Consider the following 16,951-nt stretch of genomic DNA (forward strand, 5'->3'; position numbering starts at 1 on the left):
AGCCACTGAGGGCCCATGGCTTTGGATGTCACAGGTTTTGGTGGAAGTCTCTTCAGCAGTGTGCCAAGGAAAGAGATGCTCTGTGCCTTTGTGGCATCACCAGCCCCACAGCGCCCTGCCAGTGCCACATCCACCTCCAGCTGATTTCTCCAGAGCCAGCACATGGGTTAAAAAAAAGGAGAAAATAATATAATGCAGCTCATTTAGGCTGCTTTGGATGTTTTTTCCTGTTCCTGAAGCAAGGACCCTTCTGCTGTTGTTGCTTTGGCTGTTTCTCAAGAGCTTCTCAGCCCTGGATCCCGCGGCTGCTTTCCCAGCATTGGAGAGGGCGTGTGAGGAGAACAGTGCTGGGGAGGTCACAGGGTGGGCTGCTCCCATCCTGCTGCCCCCTGCCAGATACAACCCCCAGCACGAAATCCCTGTGGGAAAATTTGGACCATCTCCTCACAGGGATGCTTGTGGAGGAAGAAAACCCTCCAGGTCCTGAGTCAAACCCCTCTCTTGGCCACTGGGCTTTGTGGCTGTCGACTTCTTCATCGAGCTGAGGGGGCAGGGAAAAAGAAAATTACCCCTTTTTTTTTCTTCTTTTCTTAATATGTAAAATAAGAGGGTGAAGTTGGCATAGGATCCTGGTGTGTGGAAGGAATGCTGTAGCCCTGAGGTGCTCCCCAAACCCCAGGGTATGCAGGGATAAGTGAAGCTGCTCTGTGGGAACTGGCTGCCTCCATGGGGTCCTTTTCAGGGTGAAGCATGCTAAAGTTCATTACAGAAACCAGTTGGGGGAAAACTCTTGTTGGTGTGGGAAAAGCCCAATGGAAACAAAGGGAGTTCTTGGGTGTATCGCATCTCTCCAAAAAAAAAAAAAAAAAAAAAAACCAAGGATGTCATTAATATTTGATTCTTCCCCATGCCTGGGGAGTGACTTTATTCACATTTGCAGAGTTTGGGGCTGCCATTGAAGGGGTATTCATGTACACATTATCATAAAGGGGTGAACAGGTCCTATCCAACACAGTCAGGACAGGGCCCTCCCCAAATCATGGGAGCTGCAGCCCCTCTCCCCACTCTGGGCAGGTCTCACTGGGATGAAGCTCCATCAAAGCCAAGTTTGCAGAATGCAATGCTGGTGGATATTCACAGCCCTAAGGAAATCCTTCTTTGTCACCAAAACATCCCTTGCTCTGGTTTTACTGGTGCCAGAGGCTCATATTGGATGGAACTGGACAAATTATAGAGGCTGTTAATGGAATCACCACCACTGGGATGTGGTCCATGAGCATGGAGTCTGTGGGTTCAGGGCTGGGCCCCCTTTTATTGCTCCACAACACCAGTTGTCTTGTCTCTGCTTGAAGGCAAGATCTGCTTTAAACACTCTCCAAATTTTTCCTGGCTGTTGCAGAGCAGCCCCTTGCAGGGGCAGAGCACAGGCAGGAGCAGAGGGGCAGGAGATGGGGGCTCACTGGGGTGCCTGGTGTTCTCGGGGTGCCCAGGGGATGGCTGAGGGCGGGTGTCACTGCTGGGATCGGGGATCAGGACCACAGGGGACCAGGGACAAGCTGTGAGCCTCCTGGGCGGGGGCTCAGCAGCACCTGCCTCTACACCCCACCTGCGGGGTGTCCGGGCTGGGGAGGCCTCCCAGTGCTCCCCATCCCGCAGAGAGAGCTGGAGCTGCCCAGCTGCTTAACCCACAGCCAGGTCCCTGCCACCTGTGGGGGTGACAGCCCTGTCCCCTGCCACACCCCAGCCACGGGAGAGCCATCCTGTCCCCGCCGTGCCACCGCGGGGTGACAACCCCGTCCCCTACAACACACCCGGCTGTCACAGGGTGACAGCGCTGCCCACCCCCGTGCCGTCCGGGGGGTGACAGCCCAGCGTCCCCCGTGCCACCCGTGGCGTGACAGCGCGGTCCCCCCGCCGTGTCCCCCGTGGGGGGCAGCCCGGCAGCTCCTCCCGGCTGATGCGCAGTGACATTTGCAATCTGTTGCCATGGGCGCTCGGGGACTTTTGCTGTGGAGGGGGATCGCGCTTCTCCCCCCTCCTCCTCCTCCTCCCCTTCCCTCCCTCCCGATGACGTCATGGATGACCACGGTGGTGACAGGGCCACCTGTGGGCTGATGAGGGGTTTAAAGAGACAGTCTGCAGCTGCAACAGGAGTCCTGGCTATTGTCTCCGCACCTGAGAGCGGGGAAACCTGCAGCCCCCAAACCATCCATCCACCCACCCAGCCATCCATCCACCCATCCATCCGTCTATCCATCCGTCCGCCGCATCCCATCCCGTCCGTCTCACCTCGCCCCTGCATCCCACCGCAGCTCTCCCGGGACCGGGGCGTCCCGAGCTGGGTCCCGTATCCCTTCCCTGTAGCGGCTGCTCCAAGGTAAGGCTGCGCTCCGTGCCCCCCCGTCCCACCGGGCACCCCGGGGGGCTGCAGCCCCAAATGCCGCTGGCAGTATTCAGGGCTGCAGCCTGGAGGGACCCCTGGGAATACAAAGCCTGGATGGGTGCCCCCAGCTTGGACAGAACAACAGAACCACCCCTGGGACAGCAAACCCCCTGAGGGGCTGGGCTGCTCCTGTCTGGGAGGTGTGGGGGTCTACAGCATCTTCATCCCTTGCCAGCCGGCATTCCCAGACCACCACAGGAGATGCCCACCACTTGGCATCTGCCTTCCTTCTATGCCAGCTCCCTGGAATAAACCTTGTCCCTGCTGTGGTCCTTATTAAGGGGGCCCATGAGAGCTGGTGCCATGTCATGCACCTGAAACCCACCATGGCCAAGCCCTGAGGGGCCCTGGGTGATGCCAGGAGCCACAGTGCATGCTCAGGGAGCAAGCAAGAGAAGGAGAGGAGCTGTCCTCTCACCCTGTGGGGGAAGAAGGACCAACTCTGCCCTGTCCTAAGGGCTTTGTCCCACTGTCCTTTCAGTTCCAATGGGGCAAGCAGCAGGTAAGTGCCTCTGTTTGGTGTCACTTGGATGTGCAGGCAGTGAACAAGGTAGAAAAAGGGTCTGGGACGTGTGAGAGGATTGGAGAAGAGCAGGGTGGAGATGTGCATGCAGGAATCAGTGTGTGTGTGTTCCCAGTGAGAGGAGGGCTGTGTCCCTTCCCACCAGACACACTCCACTGGTGACCCTGCAAGTCACCAAACTCACTGGTAGCTCCCACCAAGCAGTCCTGGAAGGTCTTTCTGAGCCCACAGCTGCCTGCAAACCCAGATCCACTGGAGCTGCATGGACTCCCAGCAGCTGCAGAGCCACTGGTCCCACAGGGGTGGCTGTCATGGGATCAAAACAACCGGAACAAACCCCACAGCAAGCTGCCTCTGCAGCCTTCCCAGGGACAGATGGCATGGGTACATGGGGCAGGTGGGCAAGTGGTCCATGCTCCCGTGACTCTGTGGTCTATCCTTGAGGACCTGGGCAAAGCCAGTGATGCAGCTGCCCCTGGGATCCTGCTGGAGTTGGGCTGTCCATGTCCTGCTCCTGCAGTGCTGGGAGCTGAAGGAATAAGCAGTGGCATGTTTCTGCCATCCATCCCTCAAAAGATGCAGACAACTCAGGCTGGGCCTGATTTTTGGGTGGAAGAAGCAAAATATGAATTGTCTGACAGGTGGAAATTCCTGCTGGGAAGTCTTGGCATTTGCCCACCGGGCAGCAGCAGAAGTCCAGGGACACAGCCTCTTAGCACACGGCCTGGAAGATTTGGGGGGAACACCCACAGCCCCCCCTGTGATGCTCTGTCACTTCTGCCCCCCCTGCTGCTATGGGTGCAGCCAGTAAATTGGGGAGCTGTGGCTCAGTGTGGCACAGAGCAGCCCTGGGTGCATTTAGCTTTGGAGAGCTTTGGGGAAGATGCTCAGAGCAGGGTGCAGGGTCCATAGCACAGAGCTGCTGGGGGGCTGGCTCCCAGGTGTGCAGTCAGGCTCACCCCTTCCTGCAGGCTGCCTGGGGCAGGGGCTGCAGGAGATAATTTAATATTTATCCCCGGGTACGGGCGAGGGCTGCCTGCTTTTCCAGTGTCTCTAAAAGCGCCAGCAGAGCCGGAGAGGCACGGGGCGGGGGTCTGGTTCGTGCAGATGATCACACGGAGCAGGCGGGGGCTGCACAGCGCACGGGAGGAGTTGTGGAGTAGCTGCCGGCTGTGCCCGATGATCCAGGGATGTACCACGCAGCCAACGCTCTGTTACTGCTTCAAAATCCTGCGAGAGCAGCATGGATCCAGGAGGGAACTCTCGCCTGTGTGTGAGGGCACCCAAATATACACATACACACACGTGTCCTACCCCAATACGTCGCGGAGCTGGGGAATGCCAGCACATGAGCTGGTTACGCTCCCAGCCCCCCCGGCAAGCGCTTCCACCTCCCCCATTCCCTCGGGGAAAACTCTTCCAACGCTGCTGCTGATGGATATCGCTGCCGGAGCGCGGGCTTCTTGCGTGACCCTCCTTCTGGCATCATCCAAATTTCCTCTGCCGGCTTTGTACGCTTCGGTTTGAGATGGTGCAGGAGCTGGAGGCTACATGTCTGTTTCCCAGGGTCTTAAACAAGGATGGGAATTCCAGCAGGGATTTCTCTGGGTGGGGGATGAAGCTGGGATCTTGCTGTGGTGATGAGGAGCCCAACCCTCCTGGCATGGAAGACAGAGTTAGGATGAAGTGAGCGATTCCACCTTCAAGGCTTCTTGCTGGGCTGTGTTTTCCCATCAGGGTCTGAGCCCACCCAAGGCTCAGGATGTTGCTGCCTGCAGGAGTGACAGCTCCCTCTGGTCAAACACAGAGAGGGCATGGAGGTGCCAGCTTTGATCAAACCCTTGGCATGCTTTAGGCTGAGCTGTGCCCAAGCCACAAGCAAGAAAGGTGAGGAACTGATGCCACCAGGCAGCAGCCAGCCCCCCTCACCTCCCAGCCTGGCTCAGCTCGTGCAAGCAGCAGGCACTGGCTCCTTGGCACCGAGGCTTTTCCAGCACAGCCTTTTAACCCTGCTAATTCCCTTGTGTGCTCCTGCCAGGCCTGCTGTCCCTCTGCCAGGGGATGGCCCGGAGCCTGCTAATTGCACCAGCAAGCTGCCATGTGTCTCCATCACTGGGTTGTTATCTTCTGGTGTTATTTTGGGGACTGCTAGTGGTAGTGTGGGACAGTGTGGTAGTGTGGCTGGTAGCATCCCTTGCCCCTTCACCCTTACCTGCTAAATTATGTCAGTCATGGATTGATTCCCCTGATCCCATTCTCACCAGGGATCAGGGCAGTCCTCAGCACAACACAGGGCTTCTCCCGTTCCTTTTTCCCTGTTAGAAAAGCAACAAAGGCACAGTGAGAGGAAGGTCTGCCTTGAGCTTGCCTAACCCACTCTCAGCCCAAAGTCCACAGCAGCAAGGCTGGTTTGGAGGTCCCAGAGTTGATTTGGAGGTGCCACAGCTCATCCCCACAACATTCCCCTGCTCTCCTGCCCTTCTCATCCAGGGGAGGCTTAGGGTGCCAGCAGCACCCTGGAGCATCACTCACCTCCCCATCCCCTCCTCCTGTCCGCAGGCCATCTGGCCACACTCATCCATGTTAAACAAATGCTGGAGTCTATTATCAGGTCCTGCCTCCCCCTTCCCCCCCAGACAGATGGAGGTTGAGCACACCCGGAGCCCCGGCCCGCAGCATTCATGTGTGTGAATGAGAAAATTGAATTATTTATGGCCATGTGAATAAGGCTGGCGGCTGCGGAGGCCGAGCGGAAAGGACTCCATTACGTGGAGAGTACCTGTTGCTATGGAGCTGGGGCTTCTTCCCCATGGCCCCCCATGCACAGCTGCATCCCTGCCTGCCCCCCATCCTACCCTGATCCTCATGAAGCTGGGACAGAGAGCTGAACTGCCCAATGTGACCAGTATGGGTGCTTTCCTCCCTGCACAGTGCCTGCTGGTTTGGAGGTCACCCCAAATCCCCCCACATTTTGAAGCAGGACCCGCAGTGCAATGTGGGGATGGTGTGGTGCTGTGGCTCCCTGACCCCCTGGCCACCATGATCTGCAGCCAGAAAACAGTGGGAAATACTGGGGTGAGAAGTGTTGGCGTGGGCAGTGCCAGCATCTCATGGCTGGGGCTGGGCAAAGCAAGTCTGACCCTGGCACAGCAGGGAGTGAGAGGTGACTCTCAGCTCAGACTCCTCAACTCCCCTTAAAACTCCCATCCCTGGAGGCAGCAGGGGCTGTGACTTGGGGTCCCCCACTTTCCCTATGCCAGGCAGAAAAGCAGCTTAGCAGGAGCAGGGATTCCTTCCAGAGCCACCTGCATTGCAGCCTCTTCTTCAGGGATGCCAAATCTGCAGTGATGCTGAGGGAGGTGCTGGGGCTTCCCTCCCTCCCACTGTCTCCCTACTCCCCTTTGGTTAAAAAGCAGGGCTTTGTCCCTGTTGGGGTGCAGTCCTTCCTGCCTCAGTGCCACACTGGGGTCAGGCCAGGCACCTGGGGACCGAGGGGATGGGACGTGGCAGCCCCCAACCCTGCACGACAGCAGCGCAGGGACTCCTGCTCCCTTCCCTGCAGAGCTAAGAATAGACTCCAGCTCCTCTCCTGGTGCTGAGTGGGCTCTGCTGGGCTCAGAGGAATAAAAAGCAGGAAAATGCTTATTTTAGTTGCTGCAGTCGACAGCTGTGACTCGTATGTACCTAAGGAGCGGCTTTGCACCGTGTTTACCCTCCCGCTGCCGGGAGCACAGGCACCACTGCAGACCTCTCACCAGCTGTGGATGCTCCAGCCCCAAAAAACCAGCTGCCTCCCAATCCTTCTCCAGGCTGCTTCCCACCCTTCTTATCCCCAAGCTTTTAGAGGGAGCCCAGGCGATGCAGATGCTCCCACCATTTCCGTGCCTTGGGAAATGCTCCCCACTATTCCTTGCACCAACCACTGTTGGAGACCAGCAGAGTCTTGCTGAGATTTTTAGGGCTTCTGTAGGGTCCCAGGGTGCATCCAGCTACACAGGGGATTGTCCCCAGCCCCTGAGATGAAGGCAGACTGCAGATGTCCCTGTGTCCGAGTGACGCACCTGCCTGGGATGCTGCAGCGGGCGGGCACTTGCCAGCCCTGGCTCTGGGTACAAGGCCAGGGGAAGCACCTGCTCCAGGAGAGCAGCTCTGGGTCCTTCTCCCCAGCGTCACCCCCGAGGTAAAACCAAGAGAAAGCTAATTGTTACCATAGTTACATGAAGTGGCCTTTCTTAGGGAGCCGCGTCATCACTGCTGTCACAAGGTTAAGGCGGTGGGGAGTGGTGGTGGGGAAGGGGGGGAGATGTGTTTTCTTTGGGAAAACCATGGCAACAGCTATTTCTAAGGGAACAGCTGTGCACAGCGAGGCCATGGGGAAGGGGAAGGGGCTGGGGCATCTCAATGCCAGCCATGCTCTGAAGACAGCAGTGCCAGGCCCAGCAGCTCTCCATGGCAGCCTGCATCCCCAGAGTCCCCTTCCCACCTGTGCCAGGGCTTGCTGGGTGTCTCCCATGGTGCTGGCATATTGATATGGGCTCCAGCATGCCCAGCAAAGCAACATGAGGCCACTCCAGTTTACTTGGCGTGTGCAACCCCTCCTGGCATGTTCCCATCAGCAGGGCTTGAAGGGCTGCCAGATGTGTGGGATGGCTGGGACCACCCACCATAGGGAGTGGGGATGGAATTGCTTGTCCAGAGTAAATTCACATGGAAAGAGCCCCAGTGGAAAGCTCAAAATTGATGAATGACTGACACAAAGCTTGAACAACCATAATGTAAATACTGGTGGAAATCATAGGGATGGTGTAGACTCTCCTGGAGTCAATACATCATGGGCTGGTAAAATGGGAAGGTGCTCTTGGGGCTAAGGAACACTGGTGGAGGTGCAAAAGCCATGGGGATGTCCTGCAACTCCAGGCAGGGCTGGCTAAGCCCTGGAGACACAGAAGTCTGAGGAATTCACACCCTGGATCAGCTTTGCCATGGCCAAGCAGACCCAGCAAGGAGAAGATGCCGGTCTCAGCTGCACCCTCCACCCAGCTCCTGTTTCAACACATAGCTGGGAATTATTTCTGTTTGCAAGACACTTAATTAAGACCATTTCCCTGAAGGAAACCAAGATGGAGAGCTTCACTTCTCGGTATTCCAGCGCTTTCTGGCATTCGTTTCCACACCAATTAGGGTGCAAATTAGTCATCCGGAGAGCAATCCAGTGGCTGTGCTCAAGGGAAGCTCTTCAGCACATGTGCCATCTTCTTCCAGGAAGGCAGGTGGCAGGCACAGGTGGGGTGGCCACTGCAGGGACAGGGAAGGGTCCTTGGAGTGCTTGGGCCTGCAGTTTGTGGTAATAGCTTGGGATTGGGATGAGATGTTGGAAATGGTCATGGAGCAGAATCAGCAAGAGGGTTTAGGGTGTCTCCATGAGCTGTTTGTGCTTCTCCTAGGCCCCTGGACTTCAGGATGGCTTGGTGAACCACTGGGCTCTGAGATTAAGCTCCCTGTTGGCACTGACAAGAGAGGGAGATGAATCTGAGGATGAGGCTCAGTCTGTGCCTTGCTGTGATGGGATCCACCCAGAGGGTGCATCAGAGGGCTGGCACAGAAATGTGGTTCAAGGGTGGTTACATCTTGAGGTTGTTGGGTCTGGACAGTCTCCTGCTCAGGTCTTCAGATGGACACAGTTGTGGTTGTGCATCCATAGATCTGCAGGTGCACCTGTCCTTGTTCACTTTAGCTGAGAGGTTTTTGTAGGAGACACTGCTGAAATGTGGGATGAGAGTTCAGGAGGAGGAGGGTCCAAAGAGGAATAAACAATGCCCCTCTGGGCAGCATTACAGTCACACTGGCTGCTCTCCCACGGTGCTGCAGTAGTAGGAATTCACTGAACATGACCAAGGGCACCTGCTGGGAGCAGTGGTGCAGCCCCTCAGCACGCAAGGGAGAGCCTGGTTCATTGGTTGATGGGAGACCGTGGTAGCAGAGCTGGCAGAAGAGGAGCTGGCAGAGAGGTGGCTGGGAGGAGGAATCTGAAAGTCACAGCTGGCTGTGCACATCCCCCTGTCACTCAGGGAGTGGGATCTCACTGTAGCACCAGGCATCGTCCTGCTTTCCTTCTCACCCTCTTCAGGGGAGTGGAAGACATCCACAGCTCCGCAGATTGTCAGAGAGTCAGGATGGGAAGGTATCAGCTAAAATACCAATTTCCTGGTGATCTCAGTGGTGAGGTTCATCTTCCCCATTGCTTTTGATTCCCTGTTGCTGCATTTGTGGAGTGGTCTTGGCTGGTGCCTCCTTCTCCACCAGAACACCTGTGTCTGTCTGTGCCTTCATGGGACAAACTCATGATCAGGTACATGATGCTACTTTCTCTAAATATTCCTACTTTCTCATTTCCCATGGGCACAGCCACCATGCAGGGATCAGAAGCCTTCCTCACCTTTCTGGCCAGCCTGCCTGCTGCCCACTGTCTGCTCCATCTCCTTCCAAACAGAACCAGAATTCCTGTGGGAACCACCTGCCCACAGGACATACCCCCATTAGTTAGCAGTTGTCTTAAGCACTGCAACATTTGATGCCTTATTCCTCCTAATCCTGCCTGATGAAACCGTGGCTGTCCTCATTAGCCACATAATTGTTTGGCAAACACAAAACAGGCCCTGACACAGTCTAAGGAAATTGGCTTAAAAATATGAAGCCACATTCTCAGATGTTGTTGAAGGGGTCTCATTTGTTTATTTGCATTCACAGGGCACCCTGTGGATAATAAGAGACAGAAGCTGCAAAAGCACCTATTTTTCTTAAAGATGCACAGGTGGGAAATGCCAGCTGGGATATCCAGTCTAGCCTCTGCACTCCTGGAGGACAAATACCTCTCCACTTATTCCCAGCTGTTGCACCAAGGGGTTTCCAAGAAGAGAAGATGGCATGTGCCACCCATAGTACTCTCCACACTGGCAATGTTGCCCAGAAAGAGACTTAGCCATCCACATCTCCCAGTGATAATGCCTTGAATATGAATTTTGAAGGGGCTCTGACAACAGATGACAGGGCTAGGTTAATGGAGGCAGCGGTAAGAAATCTAATTAACCCACAGTATGTTGTTTAATTTGTGCAAAGTTGTTGTGGTTACTCAACTATAAACTTCATCCCCAGCTCTAATGACAGTGACTTGCATGGCAGCAGTGGAGAGCATCCTGGAGGTGGGCAGCCACCCCCTGCCCACCCTTGAAGGTGCCCTCAATTACATGCAGAGTGTTCCAGTGGTTGCCTCCATCTGGTTCTTCCATGGCATTTGAGACCCTTGCCAGCTCCGGTCTTTGGAACGGGCACCTGTGCTGCTTCACTGCCTGCTCTGGCATTCAACCCTGCTGCATGGCTTCCAAAAACCAGCCTTCAGGACCCAGCAGTGTCAATCTATTGATTGCACTCAAGTCCAGGAGATGGCTTCAGGTCATCGAGTTCCCATCACAGCTCTTAGGCTGTAATTATGTTCAAGGCTCTTTGCCTTGGTTACGTCTTTTTACTAATGCTTGGAGCCACTGCACTGATCTTTTCTTCAAGGCTGATCTCCATGTAGCTTCCCAGACAAGAACCAGGACTGTTATTTAAGCAAATTCACAGACTAGGTCCCAAAGTCCAGTTGTCCATTACACGATTTTTTGAACAGCAGGAAACATCAGCAGGGCTGATGGTGGCTGAGCTCTTTGTGCTGATTCAGGGAGAAGCACAGGGAAAGGGATGGATGTCACAGGTCAGGTTCTCTTCCCAGGGTAACCTCCCCCAAAGATCTTTGACAGACAACAGCTCCTCTGCAGAGGTGCTCTGGAGCCTGTGGTGTCCACAGAAGGGTGATGCTGTGCCTCAGCACCTCCATCTCTCACCAAAGCTCCATGGTCCACCCATGACCACTACAAGAGACACAGACACACACTTACCTTGCAGGAACATCCTTCCTGTGCAGCAAAAAGCTTTAACCAGGTTCCAGAACACTCTCAGCTGCCCAGTGAGGTGAAGTTTGACAAGAAAAGAATCAAGAAAGGAGATGATTCACCTCTGGGGTCCATTAAAGCCAAGCAGACTGACCCCACACTGCTGAAGGGTTTGTAGAAGAGACTTCCAGCACTGAGCACGCTGAGGTCCTGCTGTTATCTAAGTGTGGGGACATGGAATACAAGCCCACCCTTGGCAGCAAGGTGCAGTTCCTCTGCAAGGTCCACAGCCTCCTCCCTGCAGCCTGCAGCAGCTCTCACTCCCATTTCCAGGGGGGCTGCAGCCCCCTCTGTCTGATGGAAAGTTAGGAGGGAGACCTTGGCTCACTCCTCCCTGGACACAGGCTGTTCCTCCAAGCCAGTGGAGGTGCCTGTGGGGATGCCAGGGCAGTGCTCGCTGCCCAGGATGGGATTCCCATCAAGCAGTACACCCAGCAAGCCAGCCTGCATCCACAAAAGGGGTTCCCAGTGGAGTCCCATGTGCAGGGACACAGAAGCACCCTCAGAGCAGGGACAGCTCAGTCACCACCCGTTTGAGTGTGTCCCCAAGCAAATCTCTTGGCATCCTGTTCCTACAGCGTTGAGCTTCACAGCCCTTCCCCTTCAGCCTGGGGACAAAACCAGGTCCCTGGGCAGCCAAGGGGGGAAGTAACAGAGGAGCTTGATTTGGGTTTTCCTTTATTTTCCTTTTTTTCCTTTCTTTTTTTTTTTTTTTTTTCTTTTTTAAGAATTAAAAAGTGGCAGTGCTAGCAAAGGGTAATTATCCCTCTGTTCCAGCTGAAATACAATTAAGGCGGCTCTCAACGAGCCCCCGGGATATTGTGGTTTACTAATTAACAAGCGGATATGCTGTGGCCCCTGTCATGGCAATTACAGCATGAGACAGGCTTCAGGAGCTCTAATTACACGTCAGCCCGCAACACACGCTGCAATACAAATTAATGAGGGCCCGAGCTGGCAATGGAGGGAATTTGCCCAGCAAGAGGCTGAGATGGGCAGCAGGGATGGGGATGGATGCAGGAGACAGGGATGTGACTCCAAGCCTGGGGATACCGTTGCACACTGGAGGAGCAGAAGGATGAGGGGAGGAAATTTGGGATGAAATGCCCCATTGTTACCCAAAAATGGTGCATTGAAGAAAAGGAGAGGGGCTTTTGCTTTGTGGAGCCATGGCCTGATGAGTGGCATTTGGGATGACTGCAATGAATAGCAAGTATCACATCTTCCGCTGTTAATTCCCAGACCAATAAAGATGCTGTTAAGAAAAGAAGTCAGATGGGAAATACCCAACAGGGTTTTGACTGCTGACAAATAACAAACAGATCTCCCAGAGCCAGGAGGAATTTTTCTGACAAATTGTTTATTGGGGAAAGTTATGCACTTTCAGCTTGAGTTGAACTAATAGCTTTGGCCAGGTCTGGAAAATTAAAAAAAAAAAAGCAATCAGGATTTTTGTAAATGCAGTTTTGACACCTTGCATCTTAAAAAGCTGCTTCCTTTCAAAATGTATTTAAAAGATGTAATTAAACCAAAATACAGACTGCACACCTAATGAGGACACTTTGTTTCTGACAAAATGAAACTGTATTTATCAGCCTTGCTGATATTTATCAGAGTTTTGCTGCTCCAAGCTCAGCAGTGACACAGATTTTCTGTGACATTAGTGTGCCTGTTGAATTGACTGCTCCTGAATTTCTGTCTCCTCTGCAGCACCTGTCTCCTGCAGGCAGCCAAGGAGGGACAGCAGGAGGTGACAAGGTGGATGCTCCAGGCTTTGGCCACCAGCATCACCTGCAAATGCTGCTGCAGACACAGGAGTTCTTGGGCAGATGGGAGGATCTGGGGAAGGTGAAGTGAAGCTCCCAGGTTTTGGAGATCCCTCCAGCCTCCTGCAGGGGTGGAATCAGTGGAGCTCAGGGGCAGCCCTTGCTGGGAGGGAGTCTCAGACAGGGGGGTGCACAGCAGGTCCCTCATTTGCTCAGGTTGTCACAAAGGGCTGACAGGAGGCAGGTGAGGAGCTTTCAGCTGTTCCCATGGGCTGTGGGGAGGAGACCCTGCACAGTCCCCACTGCCAACACCCAGAGTGTGACAGCACTGGTGGCCACCTCTGTCACAGAACGTGGCAGGGGAAGGGCACACACCTCCCCACTCGCAGCTCCCAGTATAGATCTCATTAACCATCGCAATTAACATGAGCCAGGCCCTCTCCCTTCCTTGTCACCCCAGCCAGAGCTGTACATAAAAATAACTGTTTATTACACAGCGGGCAGAGCTGGCTTATCACTGCAGACAGGAAATTGCTGCGCAGAAACCGCACGTTTCACTTTTAATAAGTTTGGCAATAAAACATCTCATCAAACGAGGCCACGACAGGGCAATAATGAAGCTTCCGTGTGGACCATAATTGCTCACTGCTCTCCTGGGGGCGAGCCAGAAAATGGAGAGCGAGGGGGGAGATGGATGGCAGCATCATCCTCCCTCACCTCCTGCCCTGGGAGCATCCATCCCTCCTCATCCCCAGCAGCATCCCTGGAGCACTAACACCCTCCAGGCAGGACTGAAGAGGAGATCTGTCCATGCTGGAGGGATACAGGCAATTCCCATGGAGTGATGGAGGGGTCAGAGGAATAGGGAAGCTCTTGGTGCTCTGAGGGAAAGGAAAAGGTTTTCTGCCTTCCAAGCACAACTGTCCAGCACTGAGTAGTCTTCATGGCTGAGCAGGTGCTCACACACAGTCCACCCCCATCCTCAGCCAGGAGGGACACAGTCTCCTGGGGGTTTTGCACAGGTGGGCTCAAGATGGGGATCTCAGCATGGCAACAGAGGGGTCTTGCAGGAATCCCTGTGCTGGGCCTCTGCTAAGGACCAAGAGGGCTGCAGTGCTCCCAAGCCCATCACAGCAAAGAGTGCCTGTCTATTCTGACATCCTTGTGCTGGTGGCCTCAGACTGCTGGCTGAGCACCTCAGCCACATGGCACTGGCTGCCCCAGCTGGGCAATTCCACCTGGTGCTGGTATTTCCAGGTGTTCCATCACGATGAGACTTACTTTCTCCAAAGGAAATCAGGTCCAACAATTGGCCACTACCCCGACTTATTTCTGAGCTTCCCAGCTTCTGTTTGTGGGCACAAACCAGCCCTGCCACAAGCCCACTCAGAATGATGGGAGCAGCTCAGGGAACCCTGGAGAGGTTCCCCAACCACAGATGGGTGACAGGGAGGCACCAGGCAGCCTGCAGAGCCCAGGATGATGAAGTGATCCCTCATCACTCCTGGAAGCAAAGCTGGCTCCTAAGTTCTCTGAGTTATCCCATTCTCACCAATCATCCCCCTTGGCAGGGAGGGAACAGAGAGGTCCAGGAGGACATGGTGCAACCAGCGTTGCAAAGAGGAGCTCTGGCTTCGAGGTAACAGGAGACAAAACAATGCATGTCCAGGCTGGCACGAGGAAATGAAGCAGTTTAGAGTCACAGCAGGAATGTGCTGGCAGGGCCTGCTGGCAGGCTCCCGGGTGGGCAGGAGGCTTTGTTTGCCTGCAGCACTGCTCTTGGGGAGTTTACCTGGAATTACTGATCCGCATTCATAAACATGATCACATTAATTGCTTGCTGAGACTGCAGTCACCATCTCCTCTCAGCACTGGGACTTCATCTCCCTTCCCACCCTAAATGTCAAGATGTGTCTGCTCTTCCACCTGCTCTGCACCATGGCCAAGGACAGAAGAGTGGCTGGAGGAGGGAAAGAGGCAGAGGATGGGTGAATCCATGAACCTGGAGCCAGAAACAGACACCCACTTCCACCACCTCCACTCTGCAAAGCAGCACCTTGAAAATAAAGAGCAGACACCTTCTGGAGGGCAGCAGGAGCTCTGCAGGAATCCCTGCAGCCGTGGGCAGTGATGACTTGGGGAAAGGCACCTTGTCTAGAGAGCAGCTTTAATGGCAGAGCAATGACAGGAGAGGGACCAGCTCCCAGCTGAGGACAGAGACACCCAGGCTGCTCAGCCTGAAACCAGGCTGGTGCTCATCTCACTTGGAGCACGGCCAATCACTTCTAGTAAATTATTCATCTGACAAATTTAGCCTGTTATTCTAGTCGTGCTCTACCCAGAGTTTTACAGATTTCGTTATTATTTCAAATTGTGCAAACACTGCAGAAACCTCTCCCGGGCTCTGGCGCGCTCTGCCTTCATCTCAGCTCATCTGCCACATCTGCAATGCAATTTCTACCATCTGGTACCCAACCCTCCATCCCCAGCATGGCCCCAGGACCTTGGGGAGGCGAGTAGCATCCCTGTTCAACACAAGGCTTTTACCAAAGGGAGAAATATCTACTGTGGGAGAACCATCTACTGAGAATGGGGTTCAGTGGGATCACAGGAGGCCACAGCATATTTTCAAAATTATTTTGACTTACCTTTCAAAGATATTTTGACTTTTTCTCACCTCCATCTCTTTGTATATGGGATAGGGAGAAAAAATGATAGCACAGTTCCCTTGCATCCTGGACTATCTGGTTTCCCAACCCTGGTCACTTTGGAAAACAGGGAAGAGCTTTTCCTTTCTTCCCCACACGCCATAATTTATTCTATTGAGGTTTCTTTGTAATCATGAGGGTATAGCTAAAACTTTGCACTCTCAAAGAGAATGCAAACTATGCATCCTGGGAAGAACAGAAGGAAGATGGATGGGTTTGTTGTAGACAAGCCAAGAGTGATCAAATCCACCAGTGGAACAGCAATGTGTCCAGGGAGAAGCTCTCAGTCAGGCACTTGAATCTCTCATCATATCATGCAGGGTGTGAGGGAGAAGAGCAGGCAGTGACACCACCTCCTTATCCACCCAGAGCTGGAGGAGAAATGCAAGCCCATGTCCCTCACAGCAAGGCTCGAGTTTGCTCCCACTTGTGTGATGATAGTGAGCTCACACCTCATTTACAGGGAGAAAAACAGGGTGAAGAGGCCCAGGAATATGAAATGAACAATCTCCAAGAGCTGTAATGCACAGTTTCATCAAAAACACCAGAAAATAGTATAAATTTCTACATAGAGACCTGACAGGACTCCCTAGCAAGATATTGTGAGACACTTGAATGACTCTCATTAAAGGGAGATTAATTAGCTGAACAGCAGGGATGGAAGCAAGAATTGCAAAACATGGAGCAGCTGATTTGAGGAAGAGGTTTACTGACCAAAAGAAAAACAGAAAAGAAATATGAAAAATATGAGCCACAGGGTAATGTAAATCTTTCCTTTCTGACCAGGCTAGAGAAGCTAATGGGTGATGGGAAGGAAGAACGGTGGAGTGTGAAAACACTTGTCCTGCATCCCTGTGAACTCCACAGGCAGCAGGGAGAGGGAACACTCCCAGCAAGCCCAGAGGGATGAGGATGGACACGGTGCCTGGTTCCCTGTGGAAGACTAGTGATTTTGTTGTTGTATGGCTCATCCCACCACAACAAGTCACAGTCTGCCCTAGGGCACGGGGCCTCTGCAGCGATGCTGAATGCACGGGAAAAGTGGGTGGCTGGGGCTGCCTGCGGCCCTTCTCCTCTTCTGACCACCTCGGACATTGCTTTTGTGAGCTTTGAGAGCGAAGCAACGAGAGGCTGGTCTGAAACCCCACCTTCAACCCTGCCCCAGCCCGAGCTGCGCCCCTTGGCCCCGGGCAGCATCCTGGGAGAGCCTGGAGGATGCAAACCCCAAGCTGCCGTGCTCCAGCCCACCCCACCCGCAGGATGAAAGAACGCTCACAGGGTCAGGAATCACACGGGAAAACTGCAGCACACCCGTGCCCGGCTGCGCTCCGAGCATCCCACCCCAAACCCACCAGCACGGAGGGTGCCCTTCTACCAGGGGCAGAGATTGAAGCCCTGAGCATCACCAGTCCGGGCTGGCAGCTCCAGGCGTGAGGATCCGGGATTCCTAAAAAAACCGCAACCCCAAATCCCCGACACCCCGCGCCGGGGCGGCAAAGCCCCGCCCCGTATGCAAATGAGCC

The sequence above is a fragment of the Erithacus rubecula genome (genome assembly GCF_903797595.1).
Source record: "Erithacus rubecula genome assembly, chromosome: 14".
Taxonomy (NCBI): domain Eukaryota; kingdom Metazoa; phylum Chordata; class Aves; order Passeriformes; family Muscicapidae; genus Erithacus; species Erithacus rubecula.